Source organism: Mauremys mutica, chromosome 8, assembly GCF_020497125.1.
Source record: "Mauremys mutica isolate MM-2020 ecotype Southern chromosome 8, ASM2049712v1, whole genome shotgun sequence".
Classification (NCBI taxonomy): domain Eukaryota; kingdom Metazoa; phylum Chordata; order Testudines; family Geoemydidae; genus Mauremys; species Mauremys mutica.
In genome coordinates this window covers 95,303,903-95,324,212 of record NC_059079.1, presented here as the reverse complement: position 1 = coordinate 95,324,212, position 20,310 = coordinate 95,303,903, and the positions used below count along the sequence as shown (strand labels likewise).

Here is a 20,310-nt window from a genome sequence, read left to right as displayed (position 1 = left end):
AGCTGAAGACCGATCGATCCAGGTGATATCTGTAACATGGGATAGCACTGAATGCTTGTCCAGCCCCATGCATTGGCTTCGTTAAAGAAGCACTAAGACAGTTAAGAACAAGCACAATTTTTCTTGGTAATGCTCTGAGGCTAACTGACTGGTATCTAAGAGCCTAAGAACATAAGAACGGCCATACTGGATCAGTCCAATGGTCCATCTAGCCCAGTATCCTGTCTTCCGACAGTGGCTAGTATCAGAGCTGTAGGTATAGTGCACAGAACAGGGCAATTTTGTAGAGATTCTCCCCTGTCTTCATCTCTCGGCTTCTGGCCATCAGAGGTTTAGGGTCACCCTGAGGATGGGGTTGCATCCCTGACCATCACATTGTATGAAAAAATACATCCTCTACTTTGTATTAAACCTGCTGCCTATTAATTTTATTGGGTGACCCCTGGTTTTTGTAATCTGGAAACGGGTAAATAACACATTTTCCCCCCATGCCATTCATGATTTTAAAGACACCTATCATACCCCTCCCCCACCCCATAGTTTCTTTTCTAAGATGAACAGCCCTAATTTCTATGTGTGGAAGTCATTCTATACCTTTGATCATCCTTGTTGCCATTCTTGGAACCTTTTCCAGTTCCACTATAACATTTAAGTCTTTATTAACACAATAGTCAGGCAGCTGAAATTAGAGACTTCCCACACCGCTCCCAAACCTCCTCTTTCTGTAGAGGGATCACCCTGTCTCTATTGATAAAACTAAAGTATTTCAGGCAGTAGTACCAACTCTCTCTCAGGCTTTCTCTGAACAAAATCAATCATTCCAAATTATGTATAGGGCTTTAATGCTGTCTGTTCTTTTTTTTCACTGGGAATGAATCTAAGATCAGTAGAATCATTTCACTTATTAGAACTGACGCTGGTCTTGAATCCGTGTTCCAGGGTAAAAGGAACTTAGGAGTTTGCAAAGTTTACGAGATTTCTAGAAGTGAGAAACGAACATCTCAAGGCCAGAAGATCAAAACAGGATTCCAGAAAACTGTTGCAGTAGCCAAAATAAATGAGTTATTGACTACTATGTTTCCCTTATGTACTTGATTGTTTGGAGATCCAAGTGCATCTATGGATAGCTTTAACAGAGTGGCTGCCTTGGAATTGTTTCTTTAATTTCATGTTATTCCTTTAAGGATTTACTCTATTTTTAGAACCTGTTCTTGCTTGCCAGCTGCCTTTGACTCCACAAGAAAAGTTGAATGAATACTATTTTCCACTCTCATTGTCTCTCTTTTCTAGCCACTAATGCTGTTCTCATACTTTTATGACCATGTAGTTGGTATTCTACACACAGTACCACTCATGGCCCTACTATTATACGTTTGGCAAGAATATGTTAGGTTTGATGGGAATGAAAGAGTGAGAGTGGACTCAAACCAAAGACAACATAAAAGGCCTTATTTTGCTGGGTAAAGGCCTAACCTCTTAATGATTAAATAGCTTGGAGTGGAATAGAAAACTGTATCCAAGATGCTAAGCTGAGAGACATCTCTCTCCTGCAGTTACTTGGTGCCCCACAGGGAGAATGAAATGGTCCAAAAGGAAAAGATTCTATAAGGAGGAGGTGCCCAATTGCTGACAAATCTATGCCAGGAGTTGGATTAGGACAGTAATTCTGAATCTGAATATTTAGGCACTTCTAATTAATTTGGGCTGGTGTCTATATGCCAGAGACCTACGATTTGTAGTTATCCTCCTCTCTTCCCTCTCTAGATTTGATTTCCCTTCTTGTTTTTTGTGGTCTCCATGTGCCACAATTAAGTGAAAGTAAATAATTTACTTATGGATGTGGTGGATTCTCCTTCTCTTGAAGCCCATACATGAAGATTGGATGTCTGTCTAAAAGAGATGCTCTAGCTCAATGAGAAGTTATATTCTTGAGGCAGAAATCAGTTGGTGACATTCCCATGGCCTGTGTTAAGCAGGAGGTCAGACAAGATTATCATCACAGTCCCTTCCAGCCTTAAAATCCCTGAGTCTGTGAATTCATGTAAAGACGTCAGTGGCTAGCTTGACATCCTGCGTATCATGTAGAGTGGTTTAGAAGATGTGTGTGTAAAAACCTTCAGGGCTGAAAGTGAACTGCATAGCTCTATCTGGCTGGTCTTGGCCAGGTGTGACATTCAAATACCGTCATAAAGGCCAGTGAATTAACTTAACCATCAGGAGAGAGACTCTTAACTACACCGCCTCGCTTCCCCGCTGAGATCTGAGAGGCTTGATTTATGAGACAGTTGGACATCTGGTTTCTTCTGCATTTCACTAGTCTCTGTTTTCAAGTACAATGTAAATCCGCAGAGCTGAGGATGGGATGGGATGTGGTTGCTCTGCAACCTCATTGTGCATAAGAAGCCCAGTGCCCTCTGTTTTTTGGCATGTCACCAGCAAAGAAATGGGATTTTAGCATCTTTACAGCCCTTGTTTTGGGATTGCAAAGGAAAACACTAATACTTTAAGAATTAGAAGTTACCTTGGGGGAGTGGGGGAGATGCTTTTAAAGGAAGGTTGAATCTGTGGTTTGTGAATGTCAACTGTAACCATGTCCTTTTAAAATTTTAGCATATGGAGCTAAATAGCATGCAGGCCCCTTTAGGTAATGAATACAGATGGGGCTGGGATCCAAACACCCAAGAACTTTTCAAAAGTTTGGATTTCATTCAAAACTTTGCCACCAGCCATTCCTTCTGCAGTGGGCCAAGCCAGCAGTTTTGATGTGATCCCTTCAAAGTTGGAGCTGAATCTTACAGCTCAGGCCCATCTCTAGTAATATGTAACCTACTAATCCTTTGGATTAGTTAAAAAATAGCAGACAGAATATGGGGTTTATGGAAAATGAGTGATGTCCTTTCTTTTCATTCCCCACCTTTGTATGCATTTCCTATTTCAAAATTAGTACAGAATTCACTGGACAAAAAGTATTGCTTTCTTTGCTGTTTATAAAAATAGCATTGGAGATGTGACTAGAGGAATTGGCAGGGTCAGGGGATTGCTAATGGAATAAAAGATCCTTTTACCTCTAGATTAGTGGGTCAAATCCAGACTAAAGCAGTTGTGGCTTTAACTGGTCTAGTGGATAGAATGCTGGGCTGGATACAGGAGACCTGGGTTCTATTTCCTGCTCTGCCGTTGGCCTGCTGTGTGACAGTGGACAAGTCACTTTGCCACAATCTATGTCTCAGTTTCCCCATCTGTAAAACCTCCTTTGTAAAGTGTGTTGTGAGGTACGGATGAAAAGTGCTATCCAAGAACTAGATATTAATTTCTAGTCTGATGGCTGCTTGGTGGTCTATGTGAAGTACATTAGTGGCCTCTGTCTGGTTCAAACTGAACAGGTGCCCACAACAGTAAATCTCCACTGGTCAAGTGGACCAGGGCAGATTTGGTGGGGCAGCATGGGGAAGTTTGCACTACCACTGGTGCCTGTATTATTGTTAAACTTTCTGTCTTTTCATTCTGCAACAACTCTCTTTCTGTCTGTCTCTCTAACAGCTTCTTTCAACTGCCTTTTCTCTTCTGACTTCTCCTGACTCACCCAACCTAGCAAACCTTCCTCAACAGCCTGACTTTTCTAGATCAGCTTGAGAAGATTTGCATAGTAATTTCAAGCACAGCACAGTGAACCAGTTCCTTAGTCACAAATGACTGTGGCAACTGCAGCTCCGTAGGTTGGCTCTGTCTGTACTGAAGAGCCAACCAGAACTGGAGCCTTCTAGAATGATTGGCCTGTGGCTCCCACATTGAGTCTCTCTTCTGCAGGCCGTCTGTTGACGCTAAAGGGTTACAATCTCAAAGTGAGCCTAGGTTTAAAATTTTCTTAAATAGAAACACTGGGTTACATGCACAAAACCATGTCCCATTGACCGGGTCTTAAAGACAGATTTGGGTTTGAATCAAATGCACTAAACCAGTACTTGGCTACAGATACTTTACTTTATAAAGGGAATAAAAAATGTTCTAGAGAGTCTAAAATAAGCAGATCTACAATATGAGTTTGGAAGCATCCAGTGAAAAAAGTGTAATTGATAATCACTTGTCATTTACATTGAAGATTATCATGTAGAGCTAGAAAGATCTTAAGTGGATAGGGGCCACGTTCTGTTACAGCAGTGTAAATTTGGAATAAATGGTAACAGAAATTGGCCATTGGTCTTCAGTACCTATAGAATGCTAGTAATCTATGAAAAGCAGAATTTTAACAAGTCTTTAAAGAAATGGGCATACCTTTCTCATCACAGGTCAGTGACTACTTATCAACTCAGTAACCTGCTAAAATTTATTCTAGCTATGTGGTGTGTATGCAATATTGTATAATAATATTGAGGCCTATTCCTTTGTAAATTTATATGCAACTAATTTTTTGGTAAACAGACTTATTATAGAACTGTTTTAAAAATCTATTAGCTACACATGTTGCAATGCTCACAGAAAATTTTGCATTAAAAAAAATCAGAAGAATCCAGTAACTCCCTTTTCATAAATATATGTACCATCTTCACTATGTCACTGTCTGTGAAATTGGAGTTTGCACCTGTATTTTAGATTTGCTTGAAGAGAAGGATTGATTATATTCATAATTTTGGTCCTATTGGGAAACAAATGTTGGTACTGTTGAGGGTTACTAGATGGCGATGTTACCCGTAGTCTAACCTTCTGTTTAACTGAATGTATAGTCAGTCAGATCATGAGGGATGCTGTGTTGCCAGTTGTGAGACAGTTCTGTTTAGAAGCTGCTGTGTACAATAGTAGAGTTTGTTCCCTGATGGTGCCGAGCTGCTGATTACAGGATACATTCACACACACAAACAAAACCATTGCCTGGTGTCAGAAACATTACAACCCCCTCATAGAAATAATAAATTCTCATTATCTGAAGGCAACCTGACCCCTTCTGTGGCAGAAGGGATGCTGCCTGATTTCCTGACCTGCTGAACTGCGGCATTAGAGTTAATACTTGACATGCTGCACTGTGATCCAATATTCGGCTAAGAGAGCCTCTTTGTTTTCTGACCAGTCTCTTTATAAGCACTTGAAATTCCTGTTGACATTAATTGGACTTGTGTGCATAGGACAAGGAGAATAGCCTCATAAATCTTCTGTTCATAGCAGCAGCCTGTTAATAAAAATTCCATTGTCCCCAGTGAAAAAGAGGTCATCTAAAATCAGCCTTTGTTTTTTAGGCTACTTCTCTGTGGAGGGCTAACAATAACATTATCAGGGCCTCGTCCAAAGCTCACTGAAGTCAATGGAAAGACTCTTACTGATTTCAGTGAACTTTGAATCAGACCCTGAGAGAATTGCTGCTACTCTTATTAAAACAAATAAGGTGCAGAATGTTTACAGTGATGTGCCAAAACCCCTGTGGCATTACTACATTGTCTAGCATAATCAAATCATATGTTTACCTCAGTACTCCTACCCCCGCCCCACTTTTCACTCCAGGCAGAGGGATTAACCAGCAACTTCCTAGGATGTTTATCTATCACCCGAGAATGGAAAGCAGTTACAACAGGTAAAATATTTTAAAAGTATTTAGGGCTCTGGCTCCAGTCCATTCATTGTCTGTCCTGATAGATTCCTGAAATGCTGTTTGCTTACTAATGTGGAATTGAATGGGGAATTGGGCATGGTGAGAAAAAAGATCCAAGGAGTCGGAATATGCTGGAAAAAATTCCCCCCACTGGTTAGAAATTTTCTGCATCACAAATTTTAGGAATCCTTTCTGTAGGTTGTTTCTCATCTAGGAAAAATAATGACAATGCTACATACAGGAAGGACTCGATTTTATCAAGGAGTTTCCAAGTTCATTAGTTGCTTTATACTACTCCAATATTATGGGGCAGTCAACATCCATTACTGTTATATTCTACCCCTAAATGTGTCTCTTGCGTTCTTGCATGGAATTTTCTTTAATCAGAGCATTAAACATTCTGGGCCATATCCCACCTTTTGGTGCACCTTTGTATTAAAAAGATAACCTCTGAGTGTCTTTTTAAGATGCAACATAATAAAACACCGTGAATTCATCTATCCCCACACTCTTGAGAATTCGTATTTTTTGCGAGATTGGAATTAAGAGTATGATCAGCCCTCTTGGTCACCGACAATGCCCAGCAACTTTTGAGTCAACGATAATTAAAAATGGGAAAGTGGTAAAGCCTTCCTATATAGAAACCAAAAAGCTGCTCTCCTTATTCTTTTAAAATCAGATTTCATAGGCAGTGAGACAATTCTCTCCCCCCAGTGCTTATATTTTCTTTGAATAATTGTTTTTCCTCTCATGTTTGTATGGGAAATATAAACCTGAACACAGGCAGGTTATCAGGTTATTTGATGTGTTTGCTGTAACCCACATTACTAACAAAATTACTCAGTGTCTAAGGTAGCAGGAAGATGGGACCTTTAGTAAACAAACTAAATCTGTGTTTATTTAATTTAGCTTTTGTTTAGTTTGCTGCTACCTTGGTTTTGCTTGTCCTTTGAAAACTCTACAAAGCTGCCTGAAATGGTGACATCTGGTGGCAATTCTTATCATTGTCAGCTATTTCCTTCCTTGTCCAGAAGCATTAGTCAAGCTCTAATTATTCTTATTATTATTCACTAGATCCTTGCCTCAGAGTAAGTCCCTTCCTGCTGCTCAAAGGGGATTGACCTATGGGAATTCCCCCATGGTGTGGAGGTGTTCCTGGGACGTGAGGGAGAAAAGCCAAATCAGGCTGCGTTCAAGGGTGCGTCTACACACTGAGTGGCAGCCCACAGCAGCAAGTCTCCGGGCCCCTGTCGTTGGACTCGGGCTCACACTACGTTGCTAAAAATAGCTGTGTAGATATTGTGGCTTGGGCTGGAAGTTGGGCTCTGGAGCCCATCTCCCTCCCTGTGCTTCAGAGCGTGAGCTGCAGCCCAAGCCACAGAGTCTACAGAGCCATTTTTAGCACCATGGCACATCACTCGGTGTGTAGGTGGGCCAGCAGAATGGTTATCATAGAATATCAGGGTTGGAAGGGACCTCAGGAGGTCATCTAGTCCAACCCCCTGCTCAAAGTAGGACCAATCCCCAACTAAATCCCCAAATAGCCCCTCATAACCCTGGGTTTAGCAGGCCAATGCTCAAACCACTGAGCTATCCCTCCACTGCTCCAACTAGCGTTTACTCAAGTCATCTTAACTTGTGCCAGGGGCTGGTTCTGCCCCCAGCTTGCTCCAGGATTGGGTGAAGCAGGAAGGTGACTTTGAGCCTTCTTTGGAATAATTGAGGATTGAGCTCTTTATTATTACTTAAATATTTATCTTACTGTACCATCCAGAGGTGCCAACCTAGGTTGGGGCTCCATTTTGCTGGGTGCTGTGGATAAACAGAGAGAGTCCCTGCTGCCAAAAACTTAGGCCCACATTTTTTACAGGTGGTTAGGTGTCGCCCCATCCAGCACCGCAACACCTAAGGGTACATCTACACTACCCGCTGGATAAATGGGTAGCGATTGATCTACCAGGGATCAATTTATCACGTGTAGTGTAGACATGATAAATCGATCCCCGATTGCTCTCCCATCGACTGCTGAACTCCAGCTTGGTGAGAGGCGGAAGCAAAGTCGACGGGGAGCCACGGGGCGCCGTGAGGATGCGAAGTAAGTAATTTAAATTTGATATAAGATACGTCGACTTCAGCTACGCTATTTTCGTAGCTGAAGTTGCGTATCTTAGATCGATTTCCCCCCCACTCCCCCAGTGTAGGCCAGGCCTAAGTCTCACTGAAAGTCAATGAGTTAGTTGGCCCTGGTCTACATTAGAAACTTACATCTGTATAGCTATGTCTCTTAGGCTTTGTCTACCTTATGCACCTTTTAGCAACACTGCTCTGCTGCTACAGCCGTGCTGCTGAAAGGCACGCAGTGTAGCTGCTGTTTGTCGTCAAGAGAGAGCTGTCCCACTGACAAAAAACTTCCACCCCCAATGAGCAGCAGCAGCTTTGTCATCAGGAGAGTGCTCTGCTGACAAAGCACTGTTCGCACTGGTGCTTTTTGTCGGTAAAACTTTTGTTGTTTGGGGGTGTGTGTTTTTTAACATCCCTGAACAACAAAAGTTTTGCCAAAGATGTTCCAGTATAGACAAAGCCTTAGGGATGTGGATTTTTTCACACCCTGAGATGTAGCTATACTGACCTAATTCCCAGTATAGACAGCGCTAGGTTGATAGAAGAATTCTTCCATTGACCTAGCTATCGCCTCTTGAGGAAGTGGATTACAGTACCTGTGCCAGCAGGAACACTGTAGTGTTTTAAGTGAAGTCATACTCTTGTTCCATTCAGCATTGGAATGCCTAACGCTTAAATACCTTTTGAAAATCTGGTCCTTCCAGTCTGAAATTATGGTCAGACTTTATATTAAGGTTTTATTTATTAAAGGGTTAATAAATGATTAATAGATATTATGAGCATATTATAGAAATGAGCAGCATGAGTTAGAGATTGTTACAAGCACATCAGCAGAAGGCATTACAGATTGTTTACAACCATGGTTTATAGTAATCTATTGACCTGTTGCAATCTAACAATCTATAACAGGGGTCGACAACCTTTCAGAAGTGCTGTGCCGAGTCTTCATTTATTCACTCTAATTTAAGGTTTCACGTGCCAGTAATACATTTTAACATTTTTAGAAGGTCTCTTTCTATAAGTCTATAATATATAACTAAACTATTGTTGTATGTAAAGTAAATAAGGTTTTTAAAATGTTTAAGAAGCTTCATTTAAAATTAAATTAAAATGCAGAGCCCCCCAGACCGGTGGCCAGGACCCGGGCAGTGTGAGTGCCATTGAAAATCAGCTTGCGTGCCACAGGTTGCCTACCCCTGATCTATAACAATTAATTAACCATTTAATAAAACATGTATCAATCATTTATTAACCCTTTTTATCTTAATAAAAAGTGCGACTGAAATGATGTTAATTTTTGCAAGTAATCTCTGAGGTTACTCCTTCCCCCCAAAAACTCCGTAAATTGAACATCATAATTCTAATGCAACCGTATTAGATTTAGGTGAAACGGGAAGGACTGTAATTGTGACACTGAATTCATTTCTTGATTTCATGTAATTAGTAGCAAGTATCTTCTCCATGAAGAGCACCTGGTGACAGAGGCCCAGATGTGTCAAAATAAAGACAGATAAAGAGCAAGACCAAGGGATGCTAACCCACGGTGGCCAAATACTGTTGGGGTCGAGCAGCCCAAAGTACATTTCTTGGCAAGCCCCCACCGAGCGCATTTACAAATGCCCATAATCATGAAGGCCAAGTGGCTCAGCAGAGAAGGTGGGACCCTACCAGACATTAGGAACAGGAGAGTCAACAGAGTGGGAAACCCAGAATAGTTCTGAGGGCTAAGGCAACATCCTCCATAGTTGTGAGGCAAATAGAAAGGAGCACAAACACTGCCAACTTAAGTGCAAGGGTGTAATAAGAAAAGCCAAAGAGGAGTTTGAAGAACGGCTAGCCAAAAACTCCAAAGGTAATAACAAAATGTTTTTTAAGTACATCAGAAGCAGGAAGCCTGCTAAACAACCAGTGGGGCCCCTTGACGATCGAAATATAAAAGGAGCACTTAAAGATGATAAAGTCATTGCGGAGAAACTAAATGGATTCTTTGCTTCGGTCTTCACGGCTGAGGATGTTAGGGAGATTCCCAAACCTGAGCCGGCTTTTGTAGGTGACAAATCTGAGGAACTGTCACAGATTGAAGTGTCGCTAGAGGAGGTTTTGGAATTAATTGATTAAACTCAACAATAACAAGTCACCAGGACCAGATGGCATTCACCCAAGAGTTCTGAAAGAACTCAAATGTGAAGTTGCGGAACTATTAACTAAGGTTTGTAACCTGTCCTTTAAATCGGCTTCGGTACCCAATGACTGGAAGTTAGCTAATGTAACACCAATATTTAAAAAGGGCTCTAGAGGTGATCCCGGCAATTACAGACTGGTAAGTCTAACGTCGGTACCGGGCAAATTAGTCGAAACAATAGTTAAAAATAAAATTGTCAGACACATAGGAAAACACAAACTGTTGAGCAATAGTCAACATGGTTTCTGTAAAGGGAAATCGTGTTTTACTAATCTATTAGAGTTCTTTGAAGGGGTAAACAAACATGTGGACAAGGGGGATCCAGTGGACATAGTGTACTACATTTCCAGAAACCCTTTGACAAGGTCCCTCACCAAAGGCTCTTACGTAAATTAAGCTGTCATGGGATAAAAGGGAAGCTCCTTTCATGGATTGAGAACTGGTTAAAAGACAGGGAACAAAGGATAGGAATAAATGGTAAATTCTCAGAATGGAGAGGGGTAACTAGTGGTGTTCCCCAAGGGTCAGTCCTAGGACCAATCCTATTCAATTTATTCATAAATGATCTGGAGAAAGGGGTAAACAGTGAGGTGGTAAAGTTTGCAGATGATACTAAACTGCTCAAGATAGTTAAGTCCAAAGCAGATTGTGAAGAACTTCAAAAAGATCTCACAGAACTAAGTGATTGGGCAACAAAATGGCAAATGAAATTTAATGTGGATAAATGTAAAGTAATGCACATTGGAAAAAATAACCCCAACTATACATACAATATGATGGGGGCTAATTTAGCTACAACGAGTAAGGAAAAAGATCTTGGAGTCATCGTGGATAGTTCTCTGAAGATGTCCACACAGTGTGCAGAGGCGGTCAAAAAAGCAAACAGGATGTTAGGAATCATTAAAAAGGGGATAGAGAATAAGACTGAGAATATATTATTGCCTTTATATAAATCCATGGTACGCCCACATCTCGAATACTGTGTACAGATGTGGTCTCCTCACCTCAAAAAAGATATTCTAGCACTAGAAAAGGTTCAGAAAAGGGCAACTAAAATGATTAGGGGTTTGGAGAGGGTCCCATACGAGGAAAGATTAAAGAGGCTAGGACTCTTCAGCTTGGAAAAGAGGAGACTAAGGGGGGATATGATAGAGGTATATAAAATCAGGAGTGATGTTGAGAAAGTGGATAAGGAAAAGTTATTTACTTATTCCCATAATACAAGAACTAGGGGTCACCAAATGAAATTAATAGGCAGCAGGTTTATAACAAATAAAAGGAAGTTCTTCATGCAGCGCACAGTCAACTTGTGGAACTCCTTACCTGAGGAGGTTGTGAAGGCTAGGACTATAACAATGTTTAAAACGGGACTGGATAAATTCATGGTGGCTAAGTCCATAAATGGCTATTAGCCAGGATGGGTAAAGAATGGTGTCCCTAGCCTCTGTTTGGCAGAGGATGGAGATGGATGGCAGGAGAGAGATCACTTGATCATTGCCTGTTAGGTTCACTTCCTCTGGGGCATCTGGCATTGGCCACTGTCGGTAGACAGATACTTGGCTAGATGGACCTTTGGTCTGACCCGGTACGGCCGTTCTTATGTTATGTTCATATGTTCATATGCACTTGCATTGCTGGAAAACATGTTCTAGGCTAGAGAGCCCCCACGAATGTTCCCATTCATTCCTTAACCGCTCCTAGTGCTACCTGTAGGCCCTGCAGTCACAAGCCTGGATTCTATAAGATGCTATCAGTGTACTGTGAAAATCTAAGACTTCTGCCTATACTGCAGCCTCTTCATGCTACCCCAACACCCCTTTTCCCTCTTTCCTGCACCCAGCACAGCAAAAGAGCAACTGTGAATCTGGCCCTGAGTGTGCAAGTGTGGAATTGCAGGGGTTAAGGTTAATCACCACTTCAGTGGAGAGACCCATGGCAATGATATTGTATGGAGAGGTCCAGTAATCTTAAAAACTGCATTTCAAAGGCACGTGTGCCTGCTTGGCCCCCTCTCTCCAACCTCCCCACAACATACACACTCTCACCCCTTCACTGTGATTATTGACCTAAAGACAATTCCAGCTCCAGAACTTTACTCCACTCTGGAAGGATGAACGTTGCGCGGGGGGGCTTTTTCCATGTGGCCTGTTTGGGTTCAAACTAAAAAACCAGGCAGACGCACACACACACCAGTAACTCTAGCTGCCTAAGCAAATCCCATTGTCTCATGTGAGGGCTTTAACTGCTGACTCCCAACATAAACCAGATTTCTGGGGCCTATCGTGTGGAAAGAACACACTGGACACAGCAGAGCAGTCAAGAATGTAGTGGAAAATACATTGAACCTACAGCCTTAAAGGGGACACCTCTGTGCCTTAGGGTGTGGTTTCATTATCCCTCACAGTCCTTCCAAGGAGCACTTGGTGGCTGCTTCCCTGCCCTCCTTTCTCCAAGAAGAAAGAAAAAAAAAGTTTTTTAAAAAACAACAATTAACAGTGTTTATTGAACAAAGAATAGTCTGTCCTATTTGGCAAGATGCTGAATGCCCGGAGATGTGCCTAGCACCTTGCAGGGAATGTCCCTTTTGTAGTAAAGATTGTAGTAAAGATTGGCCTGAACAATTGGATGGTCAGAAGTGTTGAGATCCAGGGTTCTGGCTTTGAGTCTATCTATTAATTGAGGTGCCTGACTACCATATGGACTTCAGAGAGAATGGGGACTGTCAGTTGCCAGCTAGGGAGGCAGTGCCTTGGTTGTCCATGGAAATTGTCTCCCGCAATCTTAAGGCAGTTGGCCTTGGTTAATGCTACTGTCACTGCTATTGTAATAGATAGAACTAGGATGACCAGATGTCCCGATTTTATAGAGACAGTCCCGATTTTTGGGTCTTTTTCTTATATAGGCTCCTATTACCCCCCACGCTCCCATCCTGATTTTTCACACTCGCTGTCTGGTCACCCTAGATAGAACTGAGTGCAAGTTGTGGATTCCTTCTCTTTGCAAACCACTAGGAGGTTTACCCTTCCCTTTAGAAGAAAAGGAATACTGTATCGTTCCATCACCGACCCATTATCCTGAGTCCCTAGCACTCACTGTGCATCAGGTTCCGCATTGTGAACTACATAAAACAGTAATCTCCACTGTCTTTTCCTTTGAAAGCAAGCTCCATGATCCCTCTCAATGCAGCCTGTAAGCAGAATGAAAGATATTTTCCTACCTGGTGGGAAGCGAGTCAGTAAAGCCAGTGGAGACCCTGATGAGGAGCAGTCTTCTCAAGGGTAATATCTCCTAGCAAAGGAAGTACCTTTCCCAGTTCTGTTTCTGGCACCAGCTGTCTCCTCTGAACAGTTAGACAGGAGGGATTCCTTGTTAGTGTCTGAGGCTATTTGGGAATCAAGGGGAAAGCACATCATGCATGAATGCCTTGCTTCAGGGCCTTGTCAGCATGTCTGATGAGGTGATACCATACAAATGCCAGCCAGACCTCTCCATGGACAACTGAGAAGAGCCCAATTGCTCTTTGTAGCAGTTGTGACTGGAAATTACTAATGGCCAGTAGTTTGGGTTTACATTATCTTTAGGCTCCGGAAGAAAAATAACTTATGGCTTATTGAGCCGGGGGAAAATAGTGTTGGCTTGCTCTGCCTGTTTTCTGAGTAATCGTGTATCCAGCTTTCTGCCTGAAACCCACATCAATTGATGCTCTAGCCTCTTGGTTTAAAATGGAAAGTGTCATTACTCATTATGGACAACAGAAAACACCAAACGATAGGCAGGGACCTACCACAACAAAATGAATCTTCCCCCTTCTGACATACCCCCAACCCACAGCCCTTAAGAACCCAAACAGCATTAAAAGGCTTGAGGTACCATCATCAGTCATCTTGAAATAGAGATTTTTACTCATGTTGTTTATAATAAGCCCTTTAAAGCTTAGAACTGAAATCTCTTTATTCCCTACTAGCATATGTTTTGGTATTGAGGGGTTGCTCATGAGTGCTGGGCTGTGTAAAGTGAGTGGTTTGTTACTGCCCTTGAGCGGTGGGCCATATGTATCAGTTTGTTGTTGCGGAATAGCTAAGTGGGCTCTGGGCTCTGGACAGTGTTGGGTGTTGTAGGGTTGTTGCACACTTAGTTCTCTTGCACCCAGTTTCACCATCTGCAAAACAGAGATGGTTCTGATCTATCTTACAGGGCTTGGGAGGAAAAAATAATGTTCTAAAGCTAAAAAAACAACAACACTCTATTATGCCAGGGCCCACTCTTGCCTGACAAGCACAGTAAGCCATGCTGGTTGGGTATGCAGTGTGCATCCCTAATGCACGAGGCAGCTCGTTAAGGATACATAGTTCTGATATCCATACAGCAGTATGGTCTAGTGCAGGGGTGGCCAAGTGGACTGACCCTCCGAACCGCATACGATAATCTTCAGAAATTCAAGAGATGGGCGTGCCTGCCAGGGCTCAGGGTATCAGCCCCGCTCCTGATGAAGTCCCAAAACACCCCCCCTCCCTGCAGGGCTGAAGCCCCTAGCCCCACCACCCTGCTACAGGGTAGAAGCCCCGAGCACCCCTGCCCCAGTCAGATAAGTAGAGAATAGGTTGGGAGGGCTCTGCGAGCTTCACTTTTACAACTAAAAGTGCAGCATGAGACTCTCAAGCTGCAGTTTGGCCACCCCTGGTCTAGTGGAGAAAGCATGCAACTGGTAATCCGAAGCCCTATGTTCCAATCCCAGAGCTGACACTGATTTAATGTGTGACCTTCTTAAAAGTCGTTGTGCTGTGTGGAGTCATGGGATATTATTTCCCCAGACATGGGAAATGTGCCTCAATGTCAGCACTATGCGGAGCTGGAACTATGGTTATGGGCTCTAGAATGGCATTAATGAATTAATACAAGGAGAACTGTACAAGGACATAACCTTTATGAGGCAGCCTCTGACCTGGTGGTACTGCCTGCCTCAAACTATCCTCAGATGCAGAGCTCCATCTTTAACAGCAGGCAAGTAGATGATTTTTGTTGGTCCCTCATGGGGTCACTCTATTTGCAAAGCACTTTGGGATCCCAGAAGTGGTGGCTTTATAGAGATGCAAAGGGCCGTTCTTCTTCCTGACTCCCTCACCCCTAGCAGGTCTCCAGGCAGGAAGGTTAAATGGGACGAAACACTCACCATACTCTCAAATGTCACCGTTTTCCCCCTTCCACCCCCACTCCAATTACCTTGCAGGACGCAGGGCTAAATGTCAGACCACAAAAGCAATACAGCCCAGGTTTGGTTAGTGTCTCACTGCAGGTGTGGCTGCTCCCACGTATGTACTTGCACACCACTTAGCCACTTCCTCCTGCTTGGTCTTTCCAGAAACAGGCAAATAGGAGCTCACAGCTCATCTCAAGGCCAGGAGGAGGCTTTGAACAGTTGTATTTTAAGGTTCCGTTTATAGACACCTTCCTCCGGGGAGTTTCTCTCCCTTTTCCTCTGTCTTGGTCCCTGTGTATTTGGGGATGAAGATATAAATGCTCAGTTTGTGGTTGAATCTGATAGGTTTTGTCCAATACAGTGGGGGTAGAAGCTAAATGAAAGAATCCAGCCCAAAGATTTTGCTATTGCTCCTTCGCAAAGGCCCTGATCTGGCATTCCTGGTGGATCCAAAACCCACCCTGAAATTTCACCCAGCTACGAACCCCAAATCTCCAAGCAAATCTCAGTCAAAATGGCCGAGTTTCACCTGGTTTCCCCATCAGAACTCCATGAAACCACACCTCACTCCTGATGGCAATGCTGAACCATCGGCCAGTCCCAGGTTTGCACAAAAGGTTCTGGAGCCTCAGCAGACCTGACACGTTCCAAGTCTTGATTTCGTAGTGAACACACTGAACATGGGGAATTTTCATGTGGTGTTGGGTGTACCGGTGAATACTTCCCACAGCTGGAGTTCAGAAAAGCATCCAAACTTAGCGCAGGCTGCAAAATCTGGATCTGAGTTTGGATCCAGATTTTAAACAACTTCCCCGCCCCATAGTTCAGGAGTGTTGGAATGTAAATTTTTGTTTCTAATCCAAGATAATCCATATGTCCTAAATTTGTGGTTCACCATCACTAAATATATTGTCATTCAACAATCAAGCTTCCCCAAGAGTAATATCAGGTGGAGTTGTTCCAGATAGGACTCCTTTATTTCTGGGTTGGCTATAAGCTCAATATTGATTTACAACCCTGGAAATCCATAGGGCGTTAACTGTACTAGTGCTGAGAGGTTTGTATAAGGGACTGTGTACCTTGTCGTGTTAAATTCTAGGAAACATCGGCTGGCAGAATTCTGCCCCATATTCTCTTGCTCCGTATCTTATTTCTTTATTTAGTATCTAATAAGTGCACAATAACTGCTGTTTTATTTTGTAGTTGCTTGAACCAACAGTCAGATAAAAACTCTGAAAAAAATAATAATTTCCTGTTTGAGCTATGATTCGAGCGCTGAAGAAAATGCCATCCAGTGAGGGACTTCATAGGGCTAATATAGCAGTGGTCAGAGTTCCAGAGGTAACTGCACCTCTGGCTCTGTTGTGGCCTCTTTGAGGGCACCCCACTCAGGTCTGAAGCCTCTAGCTGTCCTCTATCTTAGGGCAGGAACCTGCCTTCCTCTCCCTCTAGACCGGAGATTTAGGCTGCAATTTGTCCTGCAATTCATTATCACCTTAGCAAGTCTGAGTTTAGTTCAACACCTGCTGTCCTGTCCTCTCCCAGGGCCAAGGCAAGAATAAACTAGTGACCTGCCAGCCTTCGGAATAGATAATACTGTGCTTTACGAACAGTGTTGCCAACCCTGAGATCAAAAACCATTTGACTGTCCCATAAAACCATGAGATTTTATTAAAAAGAAGACGTGTCTTTTCGGTCTGTCTTCCGCCAGATGGGTGTGTGTGTACCCCCACTCTCCTTATTGAGTAAGGTGACTTGTGGTTCTGGCTGCAGGAGCTCTCACCCCTCTATCTACCTGTCTTCTGCCCAGCGAATTAATTCTGTCTCCCAACCTCTAAAACCTGGCAATCCTGCCCCCCAGTTCTCACAGCAGTTCTGCCCTGCATCAGTTCTGCCGATCTCTTGCCCCCACATCTGCCCAGTCCCCCTTCGCCCCCATCAGTTCTACTCCCCCCAAGCTTGCCCCCCCCACCCATCAGCTCTGTTCCTCCTGGTGTTCTTCACCCCCTTCTCCCACTTCTGGGTTGGGGGCGGGGAAGTTCTTGGATTGGGTGACCATGACTCCCTCCTGGATCAGGCTGGACACTTTATACAGGTTTTCAGTCCTTTGGTTTTACCTGCTTTGGAGAAGCCTTGCAGTCTATGCACGTCCCTCCAGGGAGGAAGAAGGGGTTTCTCTTCTCTCTGCTTGTCTATTTGCCTGGGGATTTGCATTAGTTCCCTCCCCCTCCCCCAATGATTTTAATTCCTGCTTTTCACCACCAGCCCCCTGAGCCCATATGTATAACACTTATAAGCTGATAAAAATGGTCTTTAAATAGTCCATGATCCTATTGTTCAATTCTCAAGTTAACAATCCTTGGTCATTCATGCTTATGTGTCATCCTCCCTCCCCCCACAGGCACTGAAAATACTTGTCCTGCTTCCAGAAAGAAATTAACCTCTTTGTATTCAGCAGGTAACAATACAAGTGAAGAGGGGAAACAGTCACTTATTTATCATAAAAATAAATCAGAAGTTTTCTAGTTCTCCACATCTGGTACTAACAGGCTCTTTAGGCCAGGGGAGAAAGGCTTAAAAAGCACCAGTGGCTGGAAGCTAAAGCAAGACACATTCAAATTAGAAATTAGGCACAAATTTTTAACAGTGAGGGTGAGTGACCATTGGAACAAACTACTAAGGGAAGTGGTGGCTTCTCCGTCTCTTGATGTCTTCAAATCAAGACTGGCTGCCTTTCTGGCAGAGAGGCTTTAGCCAAACACAAGTGCTCAAACACACTGGGCTCAATGCAGGGGCAACTGGGTGAAATTTAATAGCCTGTGATACACAGGAGTTCGGGCTAGATGATTTTATGGTCTCTCCAAGCCTTAAACTCTATTAATTTGTTTTTGGCTCCATACAGAATTAAAATGTAAAGCGTTTTAAAAATCAAATGTCTTTTTTGTGGTTAATGCTAACTGATCGTTTCCTTTTTGCATTTCTCTCAGCCAGGGCAATGAAAATAGACTGGTAAATTTCACTTTTGTTTATGGGCAGTTTAAGGTTCTGCAGCCCAAGGCTGTAAAATTTGGGTTGTAAATGCTGTAGCAGGGATTTAAAGCCAAACAAGCGTAGTTTCCACTTGAATTTATTACTATTCATGGAGACATTTCTATCAATCTCAGGTTTCACAAGATGGAAATGGAAATTACCCTTTCAAAGGGTGGCACTCACCCCTCTGTAGAAGATTAGCACAAGCCCTAAGCACTACTTAAGCCCTCAAAATACTGCCTAAGGCCATGGCTACACTTGCAGTTGTGCAGCGCTGGGAGTTACAGCTGTATTCGTACAGCTGTGTAGGGAAAGCGCTGGTGTGTGGCCACACTCACAGCTACCAGTGCTGCAGTGTGGCCACATTTGCAGCGCTGTTGGGAGTGGTGCATTATGGGCAGCTATCCCAGCGTTCAAGTGGCAGCAACGTGCTTTTCAAAAGAGGGGGGTGGGGTGGAGTGTGACAGGGAGCGGGGGAGAGAGAGAGTGGATTTTTGGAGCCGACACTGTGTGTCAGCTCCCGGCCTTGCAAAATTTGACCATTTCCTTGACCCCTCATTCACTCTTAACTGCAAATAGCCTGCAGACTAGATAAGCAGCTGCTCCAACGGACTCCCTTTCTCTCCCCCCCATCCCCCCGTGCTGTTTCTCTCCTCAAGCAAACACTAGCTGTAGACATTCATCCCCCTGCTTGCCTCATTCACAGCAAACAGGAGCTGTGTTTGTTTTTTAGATAAGCAGCTCCCGGAGCCCCGAGTTCACAACAAAACAAAGAGAGGCATCATAACAAAACAAAGAGAGTAATTTAGTTAAAAGCATTCTGGGATATCTCCTAATACCCTGGAGGCCAATAACAGCGCTGATGTGTGGCCACACTTGACGAGCAGCGCTGCATCACCAGCACTGCACTCGTTATACCCCAAGCAGACCAGGTGTACAGCCAGCGCTGCAGCCAGGGAGTTGCAGCGCTGGATGTACCTTGCAGGTGTGGACAGTTACTAAGTTGCAGCGCTGTAAAGCCTCCACCAGCGCTGCAACTCTCCAGTGTAGCCAAGCCCTAAGTGATATGTGGCCCTTGTGTTGGTCATTTAAACAGGCATGAAAGTCACCCAGTGTCTCTCTAGGTAAAAAATTATTGAAATGTAAGTACTTTCTGCTATGCTGATAAAATCCAGCCAGTTATGCAGATTCCTGGCTGAATGCTAACTGGGAAGGCCTCCAGCTCTGGGGTATATATGCACTCAGATGTTGGTTTACCCTTCTCATCCCAATTTAGAGAGGGACATAAACTGAACACCGGATTGGGACCCATCAAAGCTTGGTGAAAGTTTTGGTTCTGACTCTGCTCCATCTCTGCTCCAGACATGAATACGCCAAGGGGATCTGCAGCTCTAAAGAGGTACATGCTGTGTCTAGCCTTCATGTGACAGCATTAGCGAAAAAGATCATATAAACCACAGGCTGCACGCAAGCAGACAGAATCATGCAGCTGCTCTTGCACTGACTCCAAGCAAAACAGTGCCCCATTTGAAACACTGGTGCTATTTTCATTTGTGTAGTCTCAATTTTCATACCAAAGCAGAAGAGGATGATATTTTTCAAAAGGCTGAATGACCCTTTCTCAACCCTCTAACCAAAATAAAACAAAGCCCCACAAACAGCAAGTAGTAAATGAGCAGTATCCAGTTTTAATCACTTGATGAATTATAGTCCTAATACTCAAATATTTTTATACAGAGCCCTACCCCAAAAATGCTCGGGTGCTTTATATTTCAGACCCACTGATTTAAAGAGAGAGAATGATTCAGCTTTCTTAATGTAAATGGAAAGCTGATTCCATAAGTATAAACACATAAAGCTCCAAAGTTATATTAAAGAGAAACCAGTACATACGCCCTGGACAATGAGTGAGATCGTAAGAGACAGAGCAAGTGAGAAAGGTGCTCTAGTTAGTGCTGTTGCTTATAACCTTGTAGGTGAGAAAAAGCCCAGGGAGGCAATGGGGCCTAGTGACCACAGCAAAGAACTGGATGTCACAATTGTAGCCTTTGCTGTGTGACCTTAGGCATGTGATGCGAATTAACAACGCTGTGCCTTAGAATAGGTTATAGAAAGGGGCATAAGAATGTCTGGCTTGACAGGGTTTTGAGAGACTTAGTTAAATGTTTATAACATAGGTTGTGTTCTTCAGGTAATGGCCTT

General features: G+C 43.3%; 1 protein-coding gene across 4 annotated transcripts in view; it reads right to left on the bottom strand.

Annotated features, from left to right (window-relative positions):
• The window catches only part of FGF1 (fibroblast growth factor 1), a 61,769-nt gene that overhangs the window by 17,104 nt on the left and 24,355 nt on the right, over positions 1-20,310 (bottom strand). The window contains exon 1 of one of the 4 annotated variants that reach the window (XM_045027108.1): positions 13,099-13,226. The exons of the other annotated variants lie outside the window; for them this stretch is intronic. The gene's annotated coding sequence lies outside the window, so the exon portion shown is untranslated. Of the gene's footprint in view, positions 1-13,098; positions 13,227-20,310 lie in introns of those variants that run through there. 4 annotated transcript variants of the gene reach the window in all.